Below are 23,601 nucleotides of genomic sequence, written 5' to 3' on the forward strand. Positions count from 1 at the left end.
GTGGGTTTCAATAGGCGGATTGTTTGTGACAGTTGGTTCCACTTGGTGGACACTTTGCGCCGATTGCCTGATGCAAGTGGCACAACAAAGATTTTAAACATTTTGAAATTTTCTTGCCGCTGTTACGGGCCACCATGAGCCAGTTGGGAGGCAGTGTGAGCCACTGCACGCCACTAGGCACCTTATTGGCGACACTAGGCGCCATAGCAAATTGCATTGGCGTGACCTGGCACCAACTGGCACCAATTGGCGCAGGACCAGTGGACACCTAGCATCATTGGTGCAACTTGGCATGCGCCATTACACTCCAGTGGATTCCAATAGGCGGATTGTTTGTGACATTTGGTTCCACTTGGTGGACACTTCGCACCACTTGCATCAGGCGTGCCGAAGATTTTAAACATTTTGAAATTTTCTTGTCGCCAAACTCATTTTTACGGGTCACCACGAGCCAGTTGGGAGGCAGTTTGAGCCACTGCACGCCACTAGGCACCTTATTAGCGACACGAGACGCCACAGCAAATTGCATTGGCGCAAACTGGCACCAACTGGCACAGGCCCAGTGGACTCTTAGCATAAAATGAAGGTAAAAGTAACTTTCATTGTCTTCATTCATCATTTACATGCATTTAGAATGGTTTTATGCATGTAAAAATATATTTATAAAACTATAAAAACACGTTTTGCTGACTTCCGGTTGCCATTTTGTTAGCAAGCTAAGAATGCTAACAGCGCATTTTGTGATTACAAGTAATTAACAACACGTGTATTCATAACATTAACTTGAAAATTGTGCCAAAATTTGGCATAAATTTGACATAAACCAATAAACAGGGAGTTCTACTATATAGATATTGTCATGTATTCGCTGTATCATGACATTATCGGTATCAAAATATCCGCATAATACGGTATGATGTGTTTTATTCTAAAAAAGAAAAGTCGTCTGGCACTTTCTCTTAGCTCCCCTCTTCCCTTCGGTAACCTCTTGCTTTTATTGTGCCATTTTCTGCCACTTTGCTCCCAGAAAGGGAGGCCATAATGCATTCTCTCCCCCTCGCCGTCCCCCGCTGCGAGGGAGAGTAGCCTGGCCAGGGAAGAAGTGGAGATGGGGTTGGGCGGGGGGGCGGTGGGGGGGTCAAGGTGAGCTCTAATACACTATTGATCCGCCCCAATTGAAAACCTGATGGAAATTTTACCTCCCTCCCCTCTGTTCCTCCTCATTTCTGTGTACACCCCCCCCCCCTCCTCCCCTCCTCTCTCCGCACTCCTTCCCTACTATCCACCTTTCTTCCCCCGTGCATCCTCCCTTGTGTCCGGACTCTTCCTCTTTTTCAGCCGCCGCCAATCTGTTTTCCCTCCCCGCTGAATGTCTCTTTCAAGTGTTGACCACTTTCTTCGCCTCTCCAGCCATCGCCGTGCTGGGTTAGCGCTCTGCGCCTCCATGTCTTTTAAAGCTAATCACAGTCATCTTGCCATCCCACCCCTCCTCCTTCAACCCCTCCCGTTGTTTCTGTCTCTGTCACTCCCTCATCACAACCACCCCAACCCCATTCCACCCACCCTTTCTCCGAGTGTGCATCAGATGGTCCATTTCTCACTAACCCGGTGCATATTGATCCCGATGGCAGTAGCATGCAGGGTGAGGGCTGCGAGGACGGCTGCTTCAGTGTATTAAACGCCACAAACGCTTTGGACGTGGGGGCCCCGAGACACGCCTCCGCGGCAGGGCTCTGTCAATAGCTGCTGCCTCCTGTCAACAGCAGCCAAATGGCCACTCAATCTAGGAGGCGCGATGGGACGAGCAAACGAGACGGAAAAATAAAAGGAGTCTTGACAGGAGAGAGTCCAATCACATGACGTACGTGGGGATCTGTGGACGTGTGTTGGCCGATTAACGTCATTTAGGAGGAAGTTCAACTGAATTTTGGAGGAAATGTAGTCGGCACTAAATAAACTTGATGATTTCTAATGTAAAACTGTGAATGGTCGGATTTTGGGGGACTTGTACCCCCCACTAAAAAGTTCATAAGTCTCTTTATAATTAACACAAACTAGTTAGAATATGAGGAGAATACACAAGTAGTAGTACAAGTAGACTAGACTGACATAAGTCCAATTTCTTCGTACTTCTACTTTCTTAGTACTAATAATTATATTAGTAGAAGTTACTCATACTACACAGAACACATGAGAGACATAAGACAATTCATAGGGGAGATTGAACTGAAATGAGAGAGTCCAATCAGATGACATACGTGGGGATCTGTGGACGTGTGTTGGCCGATTAACGTCATTTAGGAGGAAGTTCAACTGAATTTTGGAGGAAATGTAGTCGGCACTAATGGAAAACTGAATGGTTGGATTTTGGGGGACTTGTACCCCCCACTAAAAAGTTCATAAGTCTCTTTATAATTAACACAAACTAGTTAGAATATGAGGAGAATACGCAAGTAGTAGTACAAGTAGACTGGACTGTGACGTAAGTCCAAAACACATTTTTTACACAGAGAACATAAGTTGTCTAAGTTGTCTAATAACTTTACATACTGACACATAGTTATATGTCCTGTTGTTTCGCTAGCACAATTACCCAATGCTACGTCGATCTTGTTTAGTTGGATCACTGAGTTGTAAGCTAAATGTAAAATCAGCAAAGGACGCTGCACTGACGGATCTTATGTGAACTGAGCTTTTTAAATTTACTCTTGTAAAACCTGACACTGACATGACGTACACGATACGCGTCTGGTGTGACTTCGAGATCACCGGAATGAAAAATTTCGAGACTCATTAATGATGTCCCTGGTGAGAAGTGTGGTTTTATTGGAATTGTTCAGTTATTTAATTAATTAAGCAGGGCTACACAAAAATACACGTTGTACACAGAAATTTGTATAAAAAGGAACCGAAATGTATTTTCAGTTTTTGGCAAATGTTTATTGACAAACCAAAATAGTGTTTTTAATAGCTTTTCCACAAAATTTTGTTTCGCATTTCTTCTCTGATCTTCCAAAACTATCATAGTCTACCATTTTTTTAACTATGGTTGAACACATATTTTTTTCCTCTTTGTTTCACAAAGAAAATGGTTCAATCCAACTAATCTGATTATTTTTAACGCTATTCTCCATGAACCAGAACATCGTCTGGTAACTAAAAAACAAACAAAAAGAGATTCACATTGTTTCCCCCAATGTTTTAGTGACAATAAAAACATTTCTGCCTGAAATTTAGCATTGTGTTGTTCTCTGTGACTCAGAACAAAAAAAAAACGACACTATGTTTTTAATCAATATAAACCATATACAGTATCAAAATGAGCAACAGTAATCAAAATCAAGTCAACCTCAAGCTAGCAGCGGGTACCTTCTCATTTACGAATTGAGAATTGGTAATAATGGTAATGGTATTATTTCATTTGAACATGCATCAGATTACAATTGAATGCATCACATAATCAGTTCACAGTTCCACATGTCCAAAAGGAGTAGGAAGAAGCAAAGCTTATTAAATCCTACCCCTCCATCTGGTACTTTTACAATCAGTAACTGTTACATTTGTTCACTTCCTGCTTTCATAATATAGTTTAAGTTTTGATTTTTTTAGTTTTATTTATTTTTTTGTTATTATTTTTTTTTTGGGGGGGGGGGGGTACCATAGTAAGTGTCAATATAGTGATATGTATAGCACATCATGACTGGTTCAAGACTCTTCATCCTTGTATTTAGCAAACATCAACTGCTTGTATTGTTTCTTGAATTGCTCTCGGAAGCCAACCTCTGCAAATAGTATGGATCTATTTTTAAGATTTCTACTAACTACTTTTTTGCGCAACAAAATTCTCATCCGAGCAGGCGCTACAGTGTCACACAGTAACATATTATCTATCTTCATTAATCACACAAACGGCCGTAATAACAACTCAGTTGGGTGCTGCAGAAAAACAATTGAGCGCGTCTAAGCAAAGCAACAAAAGGGCCCCTATAGCGAGGACTTAACAATGGCAAAGACACAACTACCCATTATTTAACAAGGCACGCAAACTCTTTGACTCCCAATGCAGAGTTTGCCGCTATCACAGACGCCGCTCGAGCGGGAGATAAATGGTGGGAGCGCGCCTATGTGTGTGTTTGATTTATGTACTGTTGTGTACGTGTCACACAGCGCCGCTATCACAAGGCACCATCTCCCAATAGACATAGCCACGCTACAGCGGCAGAGGGACCCCCATGTCGACCCTCCCCCGAGACACATGTGATACACATCTGGATCAGCGGAGGAACACACCGAGGAAAGGATTGAGGAGGCGGAACTAAGAAGGTAGCACGTATTGTTTTCATATTGTTAAAGGCCCACTTTATCCTTCAACTTGTATTATTCTCCTCTACTATTGCACACTTTTGACCTTGATATCGGCTTTGCTACTTTATTCTACTCCATTTTTGAGTTTGTGCACTGACACACAAAAGATTAAACGCAAATAAATTAAAGTTTCATGTAACTGTACTGTGTAGAATGATGTTTATATCTGAAAATGCTCTATTCGAATAAGCTCTCCCAGTCTCGGGTGTGTGGTCTATGAAATCAACCGCAGGGTAGTTTATTATTAACTGAACAGTTTCCTCCTTACCGCTATTACAACATTGGTTCTGTTGCCCCTGTGTAATAATAGTAATAATAATAATAATAATAATAACTATTACAACATTGGTTCTGTTGCCCCTGTGTAATAATAATAATAATAATAATAATAATTATTATTATTATTATTATTATTATTATTACAACATTGGTTCTGTTGCCCCTGTGTAATAATAATAACTATTACAACATTGGTTCTGTTGCCCCTGTGTAATAATAATAATAATAATAATAACTATTACAACATTGGCTCTGTTGCCCTTGTGTGGGGCAATATATACAGTCAAACCTCAGTTTTCAAAAGTTTGATTACTCGCTTGGGTTTAAGACCTCTGTCTTGGTTTTAGAACACTGTTGCACGTAACAAACTAAACTGCTTCTACGGACCTATGGACCCAAATATTCCAATTCCATTCAGGTTATTTGCTCAAACAGAAAGAATGTAACCTTTGTATACACCTCATTCCGAAAGAAAAGTGCCAATCGGAATGAATATATAATCGGATTCACAGAGGTGGAATATTCCTTTCCCCAATCTGATCGAGGTATCTTGTACCCGCTTGTACCCAATCGGAAAGTTGTCAGACTGTGTTCTTCTTCGTGGTGTTTTTCTTCTTCTATTGTTTATTGGCGGTTGGCAAGCAGCTTTCGTGCGCATGACCACCATCTGTGGAACAGAATCTAAACCCTTCTATACGCCATTCACAAGTCCAGTTTTACTAAAAAAGAAAATACATATCTATATAAAACATGTGCCGGGCTTAATTATAAAATATTAGCAAGACTGAACTTTATCTTTTCCTGTTCCCGGGTGCGTTCTTTCAGCGAATGCTGAGATATGACGTAACACTCAGCTCCAGACGTTCTTCGATTTAAAAAAATGGAGGCGAGCAATCGGCACTGGACTGCTGCGGAAAGTTTGTTTTTGATTCAAACGAAAATTTCAAGACTGGACGAAGGAAAAACTGGCAATACGGAGTTATTCCAACAAGTGAAAGAAAAACTTGAGGAAGTCGATATCACGTGATGTTGGTGTTTACGCTTTACTGCACATGCCCCATTGACTATTCTGGTTGATTAGTGGAAAGGGCATTCGGAAAGAGGAAAAACTCGTCATGTAAACGTGGCTATTGTCAAGTTTTTTATTGAGTGTGCTTGCTAGATATTCTGTTATGCAAACACTTTTGAATTCAATCTTGCCTGGATGTATCGGATATCTGCATCAATAATAACAAATAATTAACTTGTAATGTTTTTGCATTGTTTTCTGTATACAAGTATAATCATCTCTATGAAAATTGATTTTTGTTTACATTTGGGGTGCCCCGCCTTTCGCCTGCAGTCAGCTGGGATAGGCTCCAGCATACCCCGGGCCACCCTAGTGAGGATAAGCGGCATAGAAAATGAATGAATTGATGTTGCAGTGTTTTAGACTGGAAGCATGCACCTGTCTTATCCGACCATGCATTCCCTCTTTGTCCTCAATTCCCGCCTCTCCTCACCCTCGTCATCCATTCCTTTCGCCTTGGGAAGGAATCAGTCTCACCTTAATTGCCTTTAAATCGGATTAATGACTGACCAGAGGACAAGTTGACTTCATCTCTCTTCTGGTAAAGCACTCCCTCTCTCTCTCTCTCTCATACATCACTCACACATTTTCTCCCTTCCCTCCCTTGCGTCCTTCATCTGTCATCCCTGTCTTGTCTCCAGTCCCACCACCATCTTTCCATCTCGTTCAGTATCTCTTCCTCTCATGTTACCCTTGCTCCTCCTTTCAGACAACTTTCTTAGCCTTTTCAAACTTCATCATCCAATCTCGTTGACCCGTTTGTTGTTACTCTCCACTCTGTCCGAGTTAGTGAAATTAGGTTCACCCGCACAAGATAATGAGATCCAATACCAATAGCCAAAGGGACCGTATATATGCTAACTTTGGTTTAAGTCAAAATAGGCTCCACACAAACTCCATAGAAAGGCAATGATAGGAATGGAAAAAGTTCTAATTAAATAAAATGAAATATAACTTTTAGGCGGTATACGACGAATCAATAAACCAAGGCTTCATGCTTAAGATGCTAAATAAATACTAAATACATATTGTGGTCACTAGGTGGCAGTGTTGATGTGTTTTGTTGCAGTTGATTGGTGCTTCGGAGTATTTATTCCACCAGCAAATATAGTACCGAATTTCTGGACTATAAGTCGCTCCGGAATATAAGTCGCACAAGGCCAAAAATGCATAATTAGGTAGAAAAAAAACCATACATAAGTCGCATTTTTTGCGGGTAATTTTTTTTACAAACTACTTGACCAAAACAAACATTATCGGAAGGCAAGTTCTAACAATAATCTGAAAAATACGGTAATATAAACAGACTAATGGGATGAGTACTCATGCAAGGACTACTGTGACATATACGTCTGCTAACATTGGCTTAGGTAATATTTTATACTGTATTTTATTCCTGATGCAAATGCAGCGTATTCTTTTGGCTAAAAGCTATAACCCTTATAGATAATTTAAGCGGGGAATGTTAGCTTTCAGCTACACAAAAAGTTTTTTTCATTTACAGTTTTTACAGTTTTTTCATTTATAAGTCGCTCTGGAGTATAAGTCGCAGGAACAGCCAACCTATGAAAAAAAGTGCGACTTATAGTCTGGAAAATACAGTAATATAAACAGACTAATGGGTTGAGTACTCATGCAAGGACTACTGTGACATATACGTCTGCTAACATTGGCTTAGGTAATATTTTATACTGTATTTTATTCTTAATGCAAATGCAGCGTATTCTTTTGGCTGAAAGCTATAACCCTTATAGATAATTTAAGCGGGGAATGTTAGCGTTCAGCTACATGAAAAATAAACATAAACAGAAAGTCTGACCATAACCTGCTAGGGACCAGGTTAGGACCACAGTGTGATGTTTACCACCTGACTCTCACTTCCCCCGCCCTGTTTTGAAAGCAATTGTTGCTGCTGTCATACAAATATTTTAAATGTCACACCACATCATCATGCATTACATTCTCTAAATGTCCCACTTTCATGGGTTTTGTGTGAAAAGCTCAGGCGGATAAATCTACAGTACTATTCCGTCTCCGATGCACCAATTTTGCAGGGTTTCTGAATGTTAGAAGCTTTGAAATTTAAAGGTTTTTACTTCATTTCCCCCCATGCATCATATGTAAAACCCATTCCAGGTATGTCAATATTAACACAAGTTACTTTGCAGTTTACTTAACTGCAGTAAGAGTCCGAAAAAAGTTTTCAAGGGGTTTACAAGAAAAGAATAATGTAATGTTTAGCACAGTGTGTGATCCTGGTTAGCAGCACATAAGTGCAAAGTGATTGTGGCCCTCTCTAAATCCCTCCTGCAGTTTACCATGCTGAGGTAGAAGAAGAGGAAGGCCAACCTGGTGGACCAAAAAAAAAAAAAAAAAAAAGCTCATTTTCCTCTTGGTTGCACTCTGCTGCAGGCTGGCTAAACATGCCACAGGAGACCGCCAGCACTCATACACCTTTGTTTTCTTCTAGCGAGGAGCTGTTTGTTAGCAGGATTACACTAAAAACTACTTGTTTTTTTCACAAAAGTTCAAGATAGTTTGGCGTAAATCTGTGTAAAGTTCTACATTCAGCAAACAGATAATGACGGGGTATATTTAAATTAGCCGTTTAGGCAGCTTCCAGTAATGTTTTTCACACAGAGATCCAGCAAAAGTGGTGTATCAGAGTCATAGCAGACATTTGTGATGGTCGTAATGGTTTGTTAGAGATGCAGGACTGAGTCCTAACCAGACGTTTATTTGCCTCGGGGTGACCTGAGTGTAGGCTGGGTCAGCTGCATGCAATACAGATATACATATGCAAAGTTTTATAATCATTAGACAAATGCTCAATGAGTTGTTAAGTACCACCCACGCTTCTGTAAAAACATTTGGTTTGGTGGTGGCCATGTTTTTCCAATCAAACCAAATAGTCGTGTTCCAAATATTGTTATTTTTCGGCAAAAGGGCGGCACGGTGGTCGAGTGGTTAGCGCACAGACCGCACAGCTAGGAGACCAGGGTTCAATTCCACCCTCAACGATCTCTGTGTGGAGTTTGCATGTTCTCCCCATGCATGCGTGGGTTTTCTCCGGGTACTCCGGTTTCCTCCCACATTCCAAAAACATGCTAGGTTAACTGGTGACTCCAAATTGTCCATAGGTATGAATGTGAGTGTGAATGGTTGTTTGTCTATATGTGCCCTGTGATTGGCTGGCCACCAGTCCAGGGTGTACCTCGCCTCTCGACTGAAGACAGCTGGGATAGGCTCCAGCCCCCCAACCCCCGAATGAATGAATGAATGAATGTTTTGGAAAGTCAAGGATTGTTGTGTTATTGTGTGTCGCTGCTCTACAGGAGTCCACAACAGAATACAAAAGGCTGAAAAATGAGCACAATAAGTCCCCTTTAAATAACTCTGAATGTTTTGTTTTTTTTCCAATTGAATGGTTGTTTGTCTATATGTGCCCTGTGATTGGCTGGCGACCAGTCCAGGGTGTACCCCGCCTCTCGCCCATAAGACAGCTGGGATAGGCTCCAGCACCCCCACAATCCTCATGAGGAAAAGCAGTAGAAAATGAATGAATTAATACATTTGGCAAAAGTCCTTAAAGTCACAGTGGGTGTTGAACTGTTTAAGAAATTTCAAGTCAATCCCACATACTGTAGTATATGGTTTAATAACAGCACCACTGTAGTGTATTTGTCAGATAAGTAATAGCACAGGTAACATAGTCACCTGTAAAAAGTCACCTGATTTTTTTTTTTTTTTTACAACATGGTGGGAAAATCGGATAATGGCAATATGGAGAAATAAAACTACTACTTTTTGAAAACTATGACCTCACCACCATGTATCTGTCACATGACCAGAAGTGAATGATTGTGGATTACTTCCAAAACGACAACATAAATTCTGAATATTTCGACTGGCATGACCCCCAGTCGACATTATTTGGGATCCACTTCATCGTAAGTCTAAACAAGTCGAAAAAGCCGAAAACGACGGACCTTATGTGCATGCGTTTGTTCTTCTTCTATTGTTTTGTTGGCTTTGTTTGTTTACACAAGTAAGTGTTCCCAGTCATACGTTCCTGTGTGGAAAAATACAAAATATTCCTCCAAATATCCAAATAATAGTGGTGTCAAATTTCCATTGTTCATTTCACACAGAACCCACAGGTGAGACAACATCAGCTCCAGCGTCTGATTTCCTATTTAAAATACAACAGGTTAAAGTTCACTCCTCTATTCCGCCAATACCCTTACACACAGGCAACATGAAGGTTCCATCTTGGAGGTGTTTTCATACAGAAACGTGGAAATATGGTGGAAAAATGCAGTGTCAAAGGGGATTTTGACTCTCCCGAATCTACCCATCTTCCCTGCGTGCCCATATGCTTGTCCGTGCTCCTCGGCATGCACTCCGCGGCTGCGGCGGCGGCAAGCTTCAGGATTAATCTTCAGCCGGTCCTCGGGCCTTAAATGCCCCGCGAGGATGATAAGAGTTGCGGGGGATTTGTCAAATTGCGCTCCATTGATTAAGTGACCTTTCACGCCCGCGAGTCTCTCTCTGAGCCACTCCCGCTAAGCGCTCCCTCTGACAGCAGAGATAGATTGATACGTGCCACTGTTATCATTGTGTACAAGTTTGTCGTTGCCTGCTGTGGAGACAACAAGTAGCGATAAGCGATAGATAGGAGAGTCCTTCACTTGCCCTCCAGGCTCTGGAGTGTAACAGGTAGAGAAGAGAAGTGTAGTAAGAGAGACCCCCCCCCCCCGACCCCCCCTCTCAGCCAAATAAGTAATGAGCGGTGAATAATGAATACTGAGATGCACATTTTAAAACGAGCCGAGGGGCTAATATCAGACAGGAAGACTTAGGAGGGAGGGCGGAGGAAGCCTTTGCGGGCGTTGATCGGTAATGGCCGAGGGCGATGGCTCACGGACGCCTTTGATTAGTCGCAAGTATGCATGTACTTCTAGGTTTTTTTTTTTGTTTTTTTTATGATTACTTCCAAAAATGAGTAAACATAACTTGTACGGCAACACAGGAATTTTTCCAGGACAATAACTTCTGTTGACCTCTAGATATTGTGGAAGTGGTATATAAATCCGTTATGAGTCAGCCTTTCCCGAACTCTGGTTAGTATTTATTGGTTCCCTGAAAAAAGTACAATAATAGTATGTACTGTATAAACAGGCACTAGTTTTTTTTTTTTTGGGGGGGGGGGGGGGCTTTCTGATTATGTACATCATTTTAATCCTTTGTATTTGTGGATGCTATGCTAGCATCTGTGCAATATTCAGTATAGTTACTCCAGACTCCATTGACTGTGCAATATCTGATCAACCTCCATGTGCAATATTAAGGTTCTAAATGCAATATATTAAGTTCTATGTGAAGTATTTCTATAATACCTCATATTAACTCTCTACCAAGATCTCATAGTGTATAGACTGGTCATATATCTAATCTCTAATATTATTTGCATACTGCATTTGTATATATATACTATATATAACTCTGGATAAAACTGTTGATTTGTTAATACTTGGGTTGTTTATATTATTTTTCTATATTGTGTATTTTGTACTGCTTAACTGATTCTGTACTCTTGCTGCTGTGCAATGCAAATTTCCCCACTGAGGGACGAATAAAGGCATATCTTATCTTATCTAGCACATTATATATTTTAGTAAGTTTAATAAGTCTAAATTGGTTATTGGGAAAATATTGTTCATGAGCAAAGATAAATGAATTTAAATGCAATATTATATGCATAAAAATATCTGTGTAATGTTTTAAATTGTAGATATTTACAGTAGTATATTATTGCATATTTTACACATATTGCCACTTTCTCTATTCACCCTGATAATTTTTCCTCATGACTTATTATTGTATGGAATCGTTAAAAAAAACATAAATACATATAGATTTGAATTGGAAGGGATCGAAACGATGAACGACAAAGATGACCCACCTGGACCTCCGCGTCGCCCCGCCTCAGAGAAGCACCTGAGGCTGAAGCCGGACCGCTGTCTGTCGGCCTGCTGCGAGGGATCGGCTCGCTGCTGCGCTGTGGTGGATGGTTCGCTTTGCAAAAACTTCTTCCCTAAAAAAAACAAACAAAAAAAATTATAATAATACAGAAATTAATTCGATACATTTAAATAGCAGAACAAACAAACACAGTTTGATTTTGGTGCTAGAGTTATATGCATTATCAATCGATAATTAGACCCTAAGGTGGCGTCATCACCCCCCATTGGGACAATCACTTAATAAACCACAAATTAGTGCTTTAAAAATAATTCGAACTTAATAATTAAGGAAATAATAATTACATTATGAGTAAGGAAGCATTTTAAATAATTATTATAATGATTTATCTGGCAATATAGTGAAAATATAAAACATTTTCGCACTGTTAGAATATTATTTTGCTTTATTTTAATGGAAAAAAAAACATTTAAAGAGTGCGAGTTGTTGCCCTTTGCGGGGAGGCCCTGACCAGGCTTTGCTGACTTTTTATCGACTCACTGGCAAGAATATTGACCACACTAACTAGCCGCACTTTGATCACATGACTTTGCTTTCCACATGACAACACATTAATGGTAGGGGGAATTATTTATTTAAAACAAAAAAAACGAAGAAGAAAAAAAATTGGAGCACCCAATGTAGAGGCCTTCAGGGGGGAAAAGTAAAATAAAAACGAAAACAAGTAACTTTGTTATGTAATTTAATAAATTAATCTCTATAATATTAATAATTATGCCTTTCATATACGATTACCATTTCAGTCAATTCACGAGAATAAAATAAAAATAATATTTTGGAGTGACAGCGGTGCTCTGCTACAAACATGCATTCGTTAAAATAATAATCAAAAACACGTAATTACAATTTTTTAAAAAGACATTGAAGCGACAGCCTTCATAAATAAACGATTTAAAGATGATTATTTGATTGGTTATATTTAAACTACTATATTATAGATAAACGTGTATGCCTGCTTATTTTATACTATTCATAATTTGTAATGATTGATAATTAATTTTGAAATTGAATTATAATTATAATTAGAAATTCCACCAAAGGGTGCCTCTTTTAAAGGAACGAAATTTGTATGTAAACATTATATAATAATAATAAGTATTTATTATAGTGACAGTGATAAAGTAATATTACGGTTGTCACGTAATTTAATTGCAATTTAATGACAAAACATAAATATTAAGCTCCTTTTCTTTAAAAAATGTACATTTTTAGCGTAGCGAGTTGACAAAAACACACTTTCAAACTTTCTTTGAAGCACTCTGATGCTGCGCAAAGTTGCATTCATTGACGGCATGCAATGGTGGTGGTGGTAAGGGGGGGGACTCAAGGGGGGGCATCAACAACACGGGTGTGTATCCATTGATCGCCCTCTATAATCTGCAATAGTTACATGCATGTATTGATTGACAAACACTGTTTATCTGCAACATATACCGCCACAAATCATTGACGGGAGGAGTACACCTTGAGTGCGTGAACGCAGCACCCAAATTGGTACGTATGAAAAAGATAAAAGAATCCAAACGCAAACACATTTCATATTCCTGCAAGGAAAAGCAGAAATAATTGATTAAAAAAAATATTCGATGAAGACTTAAAATATACAACCACGACTGTAACACACACACACATATTAAACGCCGTGTGTGTGTGTGTGTGACAGAGAGAGAGAGAGAGCATGTTTAATTGACTGATGGAGGTGAGTGCTTGAACAAATAGAGACACTTAAAGAGGCTAATCCGGGCCAACGCCGACAGCTCAACCAGCGCACCCTTTTATACTCCTAAACGGGAACATGTCCAAAAAATTATACTACTAATTATACTACTGGTGTTAGATATGTATTTCTGAATTCTGAAATTTCTGAAAAACTTGAAATATGCAAACGTCCGAATTAGAGCAATCGTTCATAAACGACGCACGGCTCAACTTTTTAAGTTGTATTACCATCTCATGAAAAGTGTTAAAAAACCCAAAATGGAAGACAATACAATAGAAAACATACAAAACACGTGTCAATGTCTACTTCAAGTCACTCGGGAACTTTGTATGTCACGCCAAAATACAGAAGAGAAGTAAAAAAACGAGGAAGAAATAAAATGAGGATATGAAGCATCAGCAAACATACCTTGTTTCTGTTGGGGTGTTTTTTTTTTAGGGAGCGTACGTAAAGCTGTCAGTCTATCCAAACGCGCGCGCCGAGCCAGCGAGCAGAGAGGTAACACTCTTCCAACCTGAACCCCGGGAACACAGCACAGGCAGGCGGAGAGGGACGCACGGAGGTGGGAGGGAGGGAGGGAGGGAAGGAGGGAGGAGGATTTCTCTCTCTCTCTTTTTCTCTGGAGTGTGTGTGTGTGTGTGTGTGTGTGTAGTTAATTAATAAATCCCCATTCGCAGTGCCTCGGGTCGGTTTGTTTTCCCCGGTCGACAAGCCGAGAGGAAGGAGAATTTGAAGTAGGATTCGACCCGTTTCCGCTCCTGTGTCTCATATATGAGGCCTGTGCGCGCGCGTGTATGTGTGTGTGTAAGACAAGGAGAAAGAGGTGTGATGGTGCTTTTGTGTTCTCTTAAGACCACACGAGTCCCCCCTATCCTCCCACCAAGCACCAAGGAGTCAAAGTACACTTCTGGGACCTGAACAGTCCGGACTTTCCTCTAAAAGTGACCAGAACAGGAACCCAAAACTATACACTGTATTTATACACATACTGTACACGTGCACAAATCAATAATATCATGATTTAAGTCACACAAGGGCTACATGGTGTAAAAGTGGTTAGCGTGCAGGCCTCACAGCTAGGAGACCCGAGTTTGATTCCGGTACTCAGGTTTCCTCCCACATTCCAAAAACATGCTAGGTTAATTAACGACTCCAAATTGTCCATAGGTATGAATGTGAGTGTGAATGGTTGTTTGTCTATATGTGCCCTGTGATTGGCTGGCGACCAGTCCAGGGTGTACCCCGCCTCTCACCCAAAGACAGCTGGGATAGGCTCCAGCATCCCCGTGACTCTCACGAAGATAAGCGGTAGAAAAAAATGAATTAATGTAATTAATTAATAATGAATTAATTTCGGCTGCACAGCAAATTAGTGGTTAGCGCGCATGCCACACATCTAGGAAACCCGAGTTCAATTCCATCCTCGGCCATCTCCGTGTGGAGTTTGCATGTTCTCCCCGTGCATGCGTGGGTTTTCTCCGGGTACTCCGGTTTCCTCCCACATTCCAAAAACATGCTAGGTTAATTGGTGACTCCAAATTGTCCATAGGTATGAATGCGAGTGTGAATGGTTGTTTGTCTATATGTGCCTTGTGATTGGCTGGCCACCAGTCCAGGGTGTACCCCGCCTCTCGCCCGAAGACAGCTGGGATAGGCTCCAGCAACCCCTGCGACTCTTATGAGGATAAGCGGTAGAAAATGAATGAATGAAAGTCATATAATTCGTGGCCAACAGGACTTGATTTTAGGTCCACAATGTTCAAGGATCACTAAGACCAAACAGTATAGAAAAACCAACGACATTCTAAATAGTCATTACAAGACATTCATTCAACGGTAATTTATTTCACAATTACTGCAGTCTTCTAAAACAGATTTAGTCGTTAATGTCAGCAGTGACTCAGTGAGTCAATAAAGACTTGGATCAAAGTTTTGGGATTGAGGAATTAGAAGAGTCATTTCATAGACTAATTTCTAATATGTTCAAAGATAGTTTGGTAACGCACTACCAAAGTGTAGTTAAACGTGGCAACTTGGGTTCAAGTCAATGAGGACTGATCTCAATGTTTTTGTGGCATAGGGGCCAGAAAGTTGTAGAAACCCAAGTTCAGAGGAGATACTAAATGCTAAAAAGGAGGTACCGATTTTTGAAAAAACTTTTGATTTCTTAACATATTACTTGACACAGCAGTGGCTCATGATGTGGTATGGTAAATGTGTTAGAAACACAAAAGTTGACTTCTGTCAAAGTCTTTGGTCTTTAGGGCAGCCATTGGTGACTTTTTTTTTTAATTGGCATGTGGCAATTTTTAAAGAAAAGTTATAATTTCATGAAAAATAAACAAAAGAATATAAAACTGTACATTTTGGTTGTGGAAAGTTGATGAGAAAGTTGTTGAGAATAAAGTCAAAATACTATGCGAATAAAGTCAAAATATCATGGAAATAAAGTCAAAATCATGAGAACAAAACAGACCAAAGGAGAGTTGAAATAGTTTGAAAAAAAATCCACGAATGTGATTATAGCGATGCCTTGGTTAACATCATTAATCAATTCCAGAAGGTCTGACTCAAACCAAAATGGACTCTAACCAAAACAAATTTTCCAATAGAAAATAATGTAAACCCAATTAATTATTTCCAGAAACCCACAATTGTTAACAAAAAACATTTTTTTCAGACAATTTTAAATGCAGAAAATTACAAATGAATGGACAATTGAACATTTAACATATTTTTTTACATAGTTTTGTTGGCATACACCCACAAAACAATCAATCACAATTTGCAAAAATATATAAAACTAAATACCAGTCATATTCTAAAGAGGAAAAAGTCACAATTTTATTAGAATAATAAAATATTATGAAGAAAAATTCAGTCATTTTTGTAGCATGGAGCTGAAATATTAAACCTTTTTTAAAAGTCATGATATTATGAGAAACAAAAAGATTTAAAAAAATCTATGTTGGGGAAAAAGTTATAACATATTCATCTTTTCATTTTTCTCTATGAGGCCCCATTGTTGTGTACGAACTGAAAAACCTCAGAAGACAAACAATATCCTAAATTGAGGTACCAATTTTGAACAATTCAAATTTGTTTGTTGACACATTACTAAAGTACCAAGTCATTACATGGGGGGGGAGCAGGGTTTCGATTAATAAGGACCTAAGAACTGGAAGGTTGTATCGGTTTATGTCCCCAAAAGAAGAAGACCAACTACAGACAATACCAGAATTGATTTCTCTGATCGGTCAATGGGTTCAACCGCAGTTCAGAAGACTCATTCCGGACTGAAAGTTACCAATTTTGAATAAGCCTTTGTCGACTGCACTTTGTAAGGACCTGGGTCTACATATCAGGACTTAGAAGACCCACTAAGAATAGGTCATTAATAAAAGTTCAATATTAATCTGCAAAAAAACGGATAAACTGCTTAGTAAACTGCAATTAGCCACTTGGTGATGAGTAGCAGTGACTCTAAGATGATGAAGAACTTGATACCACCTAAGACAGATGGAGGCTTCATCCTTCTAAAAACGTCAGTTGATCCCAACAGTAACATCAAACAAGCATCTGTTCTTAGGAAAACCCTTAACGTGTGCTAACAAGAGGTCAAGACCTATCGTGGTTTCAGGTTTGGCTTTCACACAAGATTCACGGCGATGGTCAATAAGTTTGTTTGGTTTTAGTGCCGCAGCGTCCATATTATGATGGAGCGAGCCTTGATTCTTCAACTCGGAGCACCCCTATCGACCCTGCTCTTAACGCGCTTTAATTATTTAATTGATCTCTAATCAGCGGCTTGATAATCGATTAGGTAAACCAATGGAGTGCAGAGAGCTGGAGTCTATATGACAAGGAGATCAAGGGGAGAGGAACAACAGGTGAAAGAGTTGAAGGGAGTGCAAGATAGCAAAGAAAGACTGCTGGACTCTGGTGGTTCTTTGATTCAAGTACCAAGCTATAGAATTCAGTAGGATACAAGTCGTTCAAATGTCTTTCCATTTAGTGGAAAAGGTTACGATCGGTAACAACGTGGTCAGCTGTTAAGACAGTATCTATATATATACACTCAATGGATACTCCATTAGCTACACCTGAGCAATTTCATGAGGTTCAATACAAGAGTGAAATCAAAATCTTGCCATATTTTTTTGTTGCAAAACCAAATTAGAAGGTCATAATTTTGAGGGAAAAATGTGCATCCAAAATCAAATTTGGAGCTTGAACTGCTGTCATGCATGGTACGTCACTTAAGAAGTCCGCAAATCTTGCAAAAGTCACCAAGTGTCATTCGGTGAAGCAAACAAGCACCAAATGAATTAACGTACCAATACAAGACATTCAGAAGATGCATTCAAATACGTAATGCTATGTAGTATTCGACATTGGTGTCAGTAATGAGGCAAACAAACATCAGACTTGATCGCCAAAAAACAGGCTTGAATGATCTCACAACAGGCACAATAATCATCATCATAAATACAACACGGGCTACTGTCGTAGCCGTATCCAGCTAAAACTCAAATCTGATCTCCTGACGTCAATTTTTGTCCACATGTTCGGACACACGCAAGTTTTATTTATGTATTAAATGGCTTATTTTCTCTGATTACATCTACTAAGTCAGATAATATGAGTGTAAATGTGACTATAGGGATGTTATTTAATGTTTGAAGGGCTCTAATAATGTTAAAACCTGCATTCCGAAGGTCGTAAATAGGTTGTCTATGAAAATATTCCATTTATAAAGAAGGTAAACTTCCTGGGAATTCAATTATCACAGTCGGATCTGGAACCAGTTAACCGTCATAAACGAGAGATCACTTTACACTTTGTAGGTTAGCTAAAAATTTTAATAGTTTTATGTGTTGTGTACATGCGTAACAATTTACGTTAAGGAACAACAAAAATTGTTTAACGGCAATGTACACCTTAGTTGTCTATTTAATTGTCATATTTGGAGGTATTCAAAATCACCATGTAAAATCTCTAATGCTAATCACTAGCATACATGAGATTTTCAATGTAAGTTAGCATCGAGCTAGCGCATATATTAAAATGCATTTCATATGTTGACGGTCACAGAGAAATAATTTTAATAAATCACTTTTACAGTGCTTCAAAGTAAACACTCTGAAATGGTTATTACTCTCAGAGTTCTTACTGAGAACCTGTTATCTGTGTGCTCAGCGAGCAAGTAAAGACCAAACATGAGCTAGAAAAGAACAGAAAACCTTTACAGACACTCTTTGTAACAATAATTTCACCAAAATATTGTTCTTGAAATATGATTACAGTGATGCCTTGGTTAACATCATTAATCAATTCCAGAAGGTCTGACTCAAACCAAAATGGACTCTAACCAAAGCAAATTTTCCCAATAGAAAATAATGTAAACCGAATTAATTACTTCCCGAAACCCTAAATTGTTAACATTTTTTTTCCCCAAACAATAATTTTACATGCAGAAAATTACTAATGACAAATGAATGGACAACTGAACATTTAACATATTTTTTACAGTTTTTTTTTTTTTTTTATATTTTTTTGTTTTGTATCAACTTTGTAGAAATAATAAACATGTACCACGCCGTTTAATATTGTAAATGAAAAAAAAAAAAAAACAACAACAACAACCACTGCGCCGGCGAGGATGCCTTACAAGGTGCTTGGTGACAAGCACTATGTTTACCTACGGATGCCGTGAACATGATACGGTAACTTTGAATGCTTATGTGTTGTTGCTACCAAAAATGAGTGTTTTGGATGTAAAATGAAACTGACAGAAACACAGTGTGTCACTCTCGATGCGCCGCCGGTTGATAGACTTACACACTTGTCTCGGTACGATCGCCTGCCTCAATTTTCTTCTATGCGGTCCATGTATTTTGTTACATCATGAATCTCTGGCTTGTGCAGCAAATCTGATATAAATAAATCCTGTTGTGCTAAAATGCTGCCTGTGGCCCCACAATGCATTGTGACATCACATGCAAGTATCACAAGATTTTGTCTTCAGCACACAATCCATGATCATGGTGTAAACAAACCGAATTGTATTTTCGATGCTAGATAAGCAAGTGAACGCAAGCCAAGACAACATTTTGGATGTTGAACAAAAAAACATGTTAACCAGGGCGGACGTTAACTGAGGTACCACTGTATTTTGCACAACCTTAAATTTAAACTCCATTCATTTTCTATGCTGCTTATCCTCACTAGCTGGAGCCTATCCCAGCTGTCTTTGCCAGTCGCATGACACATATAGACAGGGGTGATGGAGCCTATCCCAGCTGTCTTCGGGCGAGAGGCGGGGTACATCCTGGACTGGACGCCAGCCAATCACAGGGCACATATAGACAAACAACCATTCACACTCACATTCATACCTATGGACAATTTGGAGTCGCCAATTAACCTAGCATGTTTTTGGAATGTGGGAGGAAACCGGAGTACCCGGGAGAACATGGAAACCCCCCATAGAGATGCCAGGAAGAGAGGAGTAAAGGGCCGTAGTGTGCAACCCAACGGTACAGCTCGAGACGCCTGGGCGATCCGCTCCTCACAACTAGTGAGGGTTTTCCCTTTGTCCTGGCCTCCCTGTCATGAAGGGGTTATGGCGAGTCCAGCGGCCAAACCAGTTAAGAACCACATATATACCATATTTTCTGGACAATAAGTCGCTCCGGAGTATAAGTCGCACAAGGCCAAAAATGCATCATTTAGAAAAACATAGAAAAAAAACATAAATAAGTCACATTTTTTGCAGGTAATTTATTTTAGAAAGTACTTGACCAAAACAGACATTACGTCCTCTTGGAAGGCAAGTTCTAACATTAATAAAATAATAGAAAACAGACTGAATAGGTGTAAGATATGCTAACACAATGGTTATTCAGCTACACAAAAAATAAACATGAACAGAAAAAGTGTCCAGTGTTTATGTAACATAAACAGTTTTTTCCTTTACAAGTCGCTCTGGAGTATAAGTCGCAGGAACAGCAAAAAATGAAAAAAAGTGCGACTTACAGTCCAGAAAATACAGTAATATAAACAGACTAATGGGTTGAGTACTCATGCAAGGACTACTGTGACATATACGTCTGCTAACATTGGCCTAGGTAATATTTTATACTGTATTTTATTCCTGATGCAAATGCAGTGAATTCTTTTGGCTGAAAGCTATAACCCTTATTGATAATTTAAGCGGGGAATGTTCGCGTTCAGCTACACAAAAAATAAAGTTTTTTTCATTTACAGTTTTTACTGTTTTTTTCATTTATAAGTCGCTCTGGAGTATAAGTCGCAGGAACAGCCAACCTATGAAAAAAAGTGTGACTTATTGTCCGGAAAATACGGTAATATAAACAGACTAATGGGTTGAGTACTCATGCAAGGACTACTGTGACATATACGTCTGCTAACATTGGCTTAGGTAATATTTTACATAACTTATGACCATGACCCCTGTGATTGGCTGGTGACCTGTCCAGGGTCTACCCTGCCAAGTCAGCTTGCTCCAGCATACTTCCACAACTCTAGTAAGGATAAGTGGCATAGAAAATGCCGAAGGAGTTTTTTTTCCCCCCATACTCGCACAAAGCATCTATCCAAACCTAAGCTTCATGGAATGGACAGATACATATGTGTGTGTTGAGGAACGTCATACAGTCAGCAGGGAATGCCGATACTCCAAGTCCCCTGAGGGTCATGGCGATATTGATGTGATCACTGGTGTGTGTGTGTGTGTGTGTGTGTGTGTGATCTTTATAATAAAAAAAAAAGCCAAAGCAGGTTGAGACACAGTGAAACATGCCAGTAACCTCTAAGCAATGGTTTTCGTGTTTGATGGCGTGCTTGTGTGTGTGTGTGTGTGTGTGTGTAAGAGAGACACCTTGGTAGGACTATGTGGACAGAGTGGGCAGGCTCGGTGGAAGAGGATGAATAACTGACCTATCACATCCCCATTGACTGAGTTAATTAATATAAGTAGAGGCGAGGATTCTTAGCTCACTTTTCACCGTATAGATTTGCTGTCTCCTCACATTTGGCGGCTTTTATGTCCATTCGATGCAAATCCAATGTCTTTCTGTCCCGGGGCCTGATCGTGACAGCTAATTTTGGCACGCCGGGCCGCGTTTTGACGGCTGTGCGTTTTTATTTGGGGGAGGTGGGGGGGGGGGTATGCGAACCACGCAAGGCTCATGTGACGGATTGATATAGCATCTCACGTGAAGGGATGTCCAATAGAGGCAGAGTGAAGTGTTAAAAGGACGATGGCCGCCATGCGGTCCTTTGTTTATTAGATAGAGCAAGGAAGGACACTAAGGACAGACAAGGAAATCTTCATAGAGTCTTTTGAGTCTTCTTCAAGATGCTTTCTTCTTTGTAAGAGAAAGAGGGGGGGGGTGATTGGTGGGGTTTGTGGTAGAAAGAGGGGGGGTGACACAAGCAGGACAGACAGGAAGACAGGAAGAAGAAGGTGGGAAATGGAGAGAAAATGAAGGGAAAGAAAGCAAGAAAGAGCTCCACTGCCTAGTCTTAATCTGAGCTGTTCTGATCAATAGCCCATTTCCCATTGTTGCCAGAGCCGTTCGATCGCTACACCGCGGAATTAACACACCCACTTTAATCTAGGGGGGGAGAGGAGGGAGGGGAAAGGATGGAGGCGGAGGCTTGGGGGTTAAGGGGGCGAGCGGGGGAGCAGCTGTGGAGGCATTCTCAAATGAAATCAAATCTAATTGTTATCACTGTAGCCTCCGCACTTATTAGCGGCACTGTTATGCTCTTCTTACGCTGCTCTTATTGTGGTGCAAAGTGGACGCAAATAATCAAAATTAGGGTTTATTTATTTCATTTCGCCGTGCTGTAGATTTGATTGGGAGTTTAAGCAGAGGTGGGGGTTTGGGGGTTGAAAGGGCAGGTCTAATTCCTGGGTGGACACAGGAACCAGGGTTTGTAGTCATGTAGACTCCATTCATTCATTCATTTTATACCACTTATCCTCACAAGGGTTGCAGGGGGTGCTGGAGCCTATCCCAGCTGTCTTCGGGCGAGAGGTGGGGTGCACCCTGGACTGGTCGCCAGCCAATCACAGGGCACATATAGACAAACAACCATTCACACTCACATTCATACCTATGGACAATTTGGTGTCACCAATTAACCTAGCATGTTTTTGGAATGTGGGAGGAAACCCACACATGCAAACTCCACACAGAGATGGCTGAGGGTGGAATTGAATCCGGGTTTCCTAGCTGTGAGGTCTGTGCGCTAACCACACGACTACTGTGCAGCCCCATCATGATCCAATAAAAACATTAATTCATTCATTCTTTTTCTACCGCTTTTTCCTCACGATGGTTGCGGGGGGTGCTGGAGCCTATCCCAGCTGTCTTCAGGCGAGAGGCGGGGTACACCCTGGACTGGTCACCAGCCAATCACAGGGCACATAGAGACAAACAACCATTCACACTCACATTCATACCTATGGACAATTTGGAGTCGCCAATTAACCTAGCATGTTTTTGGAATGTGGGAGGAATCGCAATCAAAATTACAATTTTAATTATTTTAAAAAATAATTTTAACCCTAAAAAAAATAAAAATGTTGGGTGAGCCCACACCAGACTTCTATGGCAGGTTTAAATTATCTCACAACAGGCATAATAATAATAATAACAACAATAATAATAACAAGAACAATAACACAGTATAACACAATATAGCCCACAACAAGCTAAAACTCAACACTGAACCTGTCTTAAAGAGTAGAGAAAAATACATTAAAAATAATAATAATAATAATAATAAGTTTAACCCTTTAAATGGCCATGGGATTCACTGATGTTACTGTTTTTAGAGGATTTTTTTGTATTTAAAAAGGAACCCAAGTGTCAAAAAAAAAAAAAAAGTTACCTCTGTCCGGATGGTAGTAATAGCGTTGTAACATTTAAAATAGTAATGAATTAGATTACCTTTAACAGGAAAACAATAAGGCACAACCAAAATAATAAACATATTGATGAATTAGCACCTGTCTGACATTGTAACAAAACTTAAATAAGGTAAAAATACATGATTTTGGAAAAAAAGGCTATACTTTAGACTAGTA

General features: G+C 39.8%; 1 protein-coding gene across 3 annotated transcripts in view; it reads right to left on the reverse strand.

Moving 5' to 3' along the window:
* The window catches only part of erfl1 (Ets2 repressor factor like 1), a 131,299-nt gene that overhangs the window by 43,602 nt on the left and 64,096 nt on the right, over positions 1–23,601 (reverse strand). For 2 of the 3 annotated variants that reach the window (XM_058052995.1, XM_058052996.1), the window contains one exon: positions 11,679–11,810. The gene's annotated coding sequence lies outside the window, so the exon portion shown is untranslated. Of the gene's footprint in view, positions 1–11,678; positions 11,811–13,886; positions 13,999–23,601 lie in introns of those variants that run through there. The other variant, XM_058052997.1, reaches the window with a different exon arrangement.

This window comes from Doryrhamphus excisus, chromosome 17 (genome assembly GCF_030265055.1).
Source record: "Doryrhamphus excisus isolate RoL2022-K1 chromosome 17, RoL_Dexc_1.0, whole genome shotgun sequence".
Classification (NCBI taxonomy): domain Eukaryota; kingdom Metazoa; phylum Chordata; class Actinopteri; order Syngnathiformes; family Syngnathidae; genus Doryrhamphus; species Doryrhamphus excisus.